Below are 6000 nucleotides of genomic sequence, written 5' to 3'. Positions count from 1 at the left end.
CGAATTTTGCACTGAATTGTATCTCAAGATCTCAAGAAGATGGAAATTTTCTAAACAAAATAATGTTTACGGATGAGAGTACATTCATACCAGCAGGTGTATTTAATAAGAAGAATAAACATTTTTGGTGCACCATACAAAATGCAAGCAGTGACAATCCAATGAGCAATAATATAACCTATTTGAAATACTTTAAGTTATTTAACTTACGCTTAGATTTGATAGTTGATTAGTTGATTAGGTTTCAAATTGTTAAAACAATTGCAAACGTAACATAATATGGTTGCTATCAAGGCAGACTTCACCATTTGATTAAGTAATAATTATTTTTATACTGAAATTAATTAATTAATAATTATTTTTATACTGAAATTTCAAAAACGGCTAAATGAAATGTCAATAAACTATATGTTTTTGAAATCAAGAACAAAAAATCTACGTTTTAAGCTAATAATATATAGAGTATTCCATTTTTTAAAAATGATGTTGCTGTCATTTTGACAGCTTGCCATGGCCATGGTTCGTTCTGGCATTTGCATAATAGAGCAGAACTTTAATATTTACACTTTTTTTTCTATATTTCAAAATTAACTCTGTAGGATGGTTATCCAAATATAACGAATAACCCTGTACATTAATATATTATAATCAATTAATTGTTAATTGTTAATTAATTGTATCAATGATATAATACGCATACCTGTGTATCAATTAATTTAATTGGATTTTAAAAAAGCCAGTATACGCACACCTATCCATTAATTAATTTAATGAATTTTATCAAAGGATTTAATTAAAATGGAAAGGAGAAGATACTTGTGTCTTAATTAATTTAATTAAATCTGAAAAGGCGCAATATAATATATATATAGAATTGTGCATTTTTGACTTTGTTCATGCTGAGAAAATGAGAAAATTGTGTTTTTTTACAAAAAAAATGGACGAATTTCGGAGGACGGTGCCCCGTAGAGCCCCCTCCTAGGTCTTTGTTCCCGGTTCCAATCAAGCCCTGTCCATCTCGCCCCCCTTCCTTACGTACCGTGCCCGCCATATAAAGTTAAAGGCGTCGGACTGAAAAAAAAACTATTAAGGGTCTCATACGGTCCGTGGGGACTAGCTGCAGATTCCCGGATATATTTCGGGATACGTTCCCGGGAGGACGTCCGCGTACGGACGGAATTGGGAAATCGACGTGTCGAATTCCCGAATAACGGGGTCCGTCTAATCGGGAACCAATCAGCAATCGGCAACTCGGTTTCGGTGGGGTAATTGTTTTTTAACTAAGTCCTGTTTTCTTCTGCTACGAAGAAAGTCGTACGTGATGGAGAGAAATTTTGAGATGCGGGTTGCGTTTCGGACGTGCTCTATCGCAGATCGTGTGTAAATGGACATCTCTTTCCGAACGTCGACGCTGTTGGTGGTGCCGATGAAAAATTTTTCTTAGAGGAAGAGTATGGATTCGTATGCGCTTAACCCTAAACTGCCTGTTTATCACCATGATGACTTTGCAGACTGCAGACTGCATGTCTCTGGCCGATGGGTTAGTTAGTAGATATACGGGGGGTCCACTCGACGTGATCTTACTAATATCTAACAAAGGCTCCTCTGTACAAGACATACAACTCAGAATACAACAATGACAGAGGAGTGTAAGAGTTTTGAATCGTTTTCTTTGGTCCAATGAAATATCTATAAAAACGAAATTCACAATATACAGAGCACTCGTAGACTCAATAATGACATACGGATCAGAATGTTGGCAGCTCAAGGAACCAACGAGGAGGAAAATAGATGCTGTATGACGAGATTAGACGCCGTACAAATCGAATACACAGAACAACTAAATGAATTGAAACCAAACAACTGGACATATTAGACGAATGGAGGAAAATGGATGGCCCAGAAAAGCTTTTGAATATACTCACCAAAAAAGAAGAAACGAGACAGAGCAGCTACCACATGGGCTGATGGACTTATGATAACTCTAAGGGACCGGGGAATAAATGAAGAGGACTGGAGAGAAATGCGGGCTGCGGCAGAAGCTGTAGGAGCCTCGCCTTTATTTATTATTATCCAGTCAAGCTCTGAAAAAGCGTTTGATTTATGAACAACCAACGCAGCAGGAATCCAAAAGATTTGTAAATAACATATTCAATTTATAATTTAATAGAAATACTAAAAGGACGTCGAACTTCCATTGTCTTTATTTATTTTTATTTTTATTTAACTTACATAACGTTTCGGACAGTTGTATCACTACCCGTTATCAAGTGTAATTATATATTTTTGTATAATTCCCAAGTATAATTTAATATTTCTTCAGCGCATTATTTTTTAAATTGTCTAGTCTTAAATCTTAACATTTAGAAAAGAAAAAGTGCTGCGACACCTGGGGAAGGGATGGAAGGCAACGCGCCGCGACGCCTCCTTATACTAAGAATCACTTTCCGCGGAGGAACTTTTAATAAGCTCCCGGTGCGCTGGCGGGGGTCGGGTGGGGCCGACGAAAATGATTTGTGGGGACGCATTAATGGAAAAGCTTCCCGTTCGGATGGGTTTCCCGACTCTTACATTGTCCAATCTCGCGGCGCCGCGCGTTACGGCTGTTTGCTCCGTGTGTAAACATCTTTAATATACTGCAAATTGTGATCGGGAACTTTCGGTTATTTACGACCGAATAAAACTACCCTGGATTTCAATCTTAAAAAGGTTTCGGGAGTTTCGCGTCGGATCCGGGTCGTTTGAAACCTGATCGCGAAGGCCGCGTTTGTCTTCATTATTATACGGTCTTTGGAACAAGGCAGTACAATGTACGATATTTCTTTTATTTTCGATTCGAACATTACCTTAAAATTTGGCGATTTGCGGGCACTCGTCGTAGAGAAGGGTGGGGCGAGGCGGACCAATTTATTATTTTTTATGGTTTTTAAACATCTAGTCGATTTATTTTTTACTAACTTTAACTAAATATACCCCCAAAAAAGTATTTAATAAAAAAAAAGGTTACCGATTAGTAAATATTTTTTTCTAGTCCCGTCCGCAAAATACCTAATTACCCACCGATCTAGGGTGCGGGAAGCGTCACTTTACCACGTCAGTTTCAAGCCAGTTCGGATTTTACCGCGCGGGTTTGGGAACGATCGGATGTTTTCGGAGATATTTCCCACGCTTTCAATTTCCGTGTATTCGTGTTGTTTTGCGAAAATGTACATAAAAACTATCGGTCGTAGAAAAAGTATAGTATGCAACACGTTCGGTAAACTATTTAACTCACTCGTTTATTAAACACTCGTTCCGCTACTGTCAAATAAACTCGTGAGTCAAATGCCGTTTACCGCACTTGTTGCATAATATACTATTAATTTTAAGGAACATATGGTAAAAAAAACTAACCAATACTAGAAGCGCTACTCAACCTGTGATTAAAACATTTCTCACGTATCAAAAAAGTAATATGCAATAGTGAAGATAAAAAAGATAAATTTGAGGACATTGGAGTTAACACGAGAAAAAAACATTGTTACGACGAATGGCAGATTTCAGTTGGTGCCAAGCATGTCCAATGGGATTAAATATACAGTGGTAAGGTGGAAGCGTTAAAACTGTATGCCCTAGATTTTTTGCATAATTATCACAGACGTATTCCTTTTGTAGGTTCAAGCTTTGTAGAATCTCAATTAATTGCTTTTTGGTATAATCTTCGTGAAAATAAATGTCGTTATTATACATGTAGTTTTGGATTGTTGCTTTTGTGTCACATAAGAAAGTGGTTTTAGTCAACTGTCTACTGTCATAACTTGCATTGACCATTAGAATTACGCTATTAGGAGGAATGTTTGCAACTAATTTGTTTTCAAACCAACATTCGAATACATCAGCGGTGGGGTCTTCATGGTAATCCACAGAAGAATCTTTAATATTTTTCGCGGACAGAGAAACTCCATTTGGAATCCAACCACCTTTAGAGCCAGCATGCTAAATAGTTATTCTTTACCTCTTTTTGATGGCGCGTTTGTTTAACGCTTATCAGTTGAGTCAACCCAACCCTTTTCCGGGGCATCATAAGTGTCGAACCAGGTTTCATCCAAGAAAATAATTGGCCTTTGTTGTTCTCTGTAAATCATTTTTTCTAGATATTCCATTCGCCATTTCCGAATTCTAAAAGATTCCATTAAAACTTGCCTTTTGTCAATTTCCATAAGGTAGTTCTTCCACATTTAACACCGGTTTCATCTTTTTCAAGCCTCCTAATTAAGATATCTAATGTAGGCACGCTTTGTTCCTCGTATAACTGGTAAATTTTACGCGGTATTATATCTTGATCACTTTGATCTACACTCGAGAAAATGTCAGCATCGCTTCAGATGCTTCAGATGCTGGCTTGCTGGCACCACGTTCAATGAAAGTCAAATAAACATTGTTTATAACTTCCTTAGTCTCAATAGAATAGTGTTTTCTACATTTGGGCGGGAGCATCTCCTGAGATACACTAGACTCGCACATATTTTGCATATTTCGCATATTTCGCAAACTAAATAGTATATCAAACCAAAGAATATTAAACACAGGTAGGTATAAAATTATTTTCTATTACGGACTACAATTTTACCCGAATTTAAATTCCGAAACTTTAGGTAATAATCTCGTTGCATTGTATGTTAATGACTTAATGACTAATGACCCTTGGATAATCTCATTCAAAAGCAATTGGTCACTTTCTTATATCTACGAACAGACCATACCCGATACGTCACGGCCATAAAGCATAGCACAGTGGCGTACGTTTGTTATTATCAATTTAAAACTTATTTCCGTCAACTTTCTTGCAGTCCGTTGCAAGCCGATGAAAATGTAACTCTATTTTTCGCGTTTTCGTCCAAAATACCTCGTTTTACGAATTGCCTGAAAGCGACGAAGCCCCGCCCCCCAACTCCCAACTATTCCACCGCATCCGTTGAAACTCGTGCCGAATGGAAACATACCGGCAATGTTAATGAGTAACTTCAAAGATCCATTATGTCAATATGTTTCAGCCCTAATAGGACGTTTTCAACCGGGCACCAGTTCCGTAATAATACGTGAAATCGAGCGCAGTGGCGTCCGGAACCCCCTCCGCGCTACGCAACGCCGATGTTCCTCTCCCCCACCCCCCTCCAACCCTACCACAAATACTGTCGAATTATTTTACTCGCCGCATGCAAACCGACGTCTAACCCTCCTAAAAAAAGAACATCCCGTGTCACGTTAATTAACCAAAAGCATTCGCCGACAACGACGAACCGCACTGATTTTCAAGCCGTGCAAACAGCCTCTTGATCATGAGGCACGTGTCTTTGACTCGTGTTTATTAGGCGCACGTTGCCGACACTGGTTAGAAAATTACTTCGCTCCCCACGGCCCCCGATCCCACTCAACGCCCCCCTTTCCGACGAGCTACTCTGCGGAAAATGACACTTTCTTTTTTTGGGTTGCGCACTTCGCGTCGTTCCCCGGACAGGGAGAAAATAAATGGCGTCCACTGAGGTCGCAAAATGCTCTTGGCATACAAGACGTGTAAAAATTTAAACTCTGATTATAATGAAATAATAATAATAATAAGGTTCATTGTTAACGGAAGGAAAATTTTTCAATAGATACAGAAAAGTGTAAGTAAATTACAGCATTTCTTAGGATTTAAGAATAGTGAGTGTTTCAGTGAAAAAAATTGTAATTTATTTAGATCTCGGCACATGACTTGACAGCCCAGACGAACGCCTGACTTATTATAACAGGAAAAGTATACTTGTGTATCGTCTGCATAGTATTGTGCTCGGCAGTTTTCCAGGGCCGTAGTATATATTGCGTACAACAGCGGGCTCAGTATTGATCCCTGCCGAACGCCACTGACAACGGTCACCTCCGTGGAAATTTTATTTTCAATGCATACTTTCTGCGTACGATCGCCCAAAGAGGATTTAAAAAGAAATACCGTTTGCTCGCTAAGACCAACATAATGAAGAA

This window comes from Cylas formicarius, unplaced genomic scaffold (genome assembly GCF_029955315.1).
Source record: "Cylas formicarius isolate icCylForm1 unplaced genomic scaffold, icCylForm1.1 PGA_scaffold_3__17_contigs__length_32017465, whole genome shotgun sequence".
Taxonomy (NCBI): domain Eukaryota; kingdom Metazoa; phylum Arthropoda; class Insecta; order Coleoptera; family Brentidae; genus Cylas; species Cylas formicarius.
The sequence above is the reverse complement of the archived record's forward strand: the minus strand, read 5'-3'. Positions refer to the sequence as shown.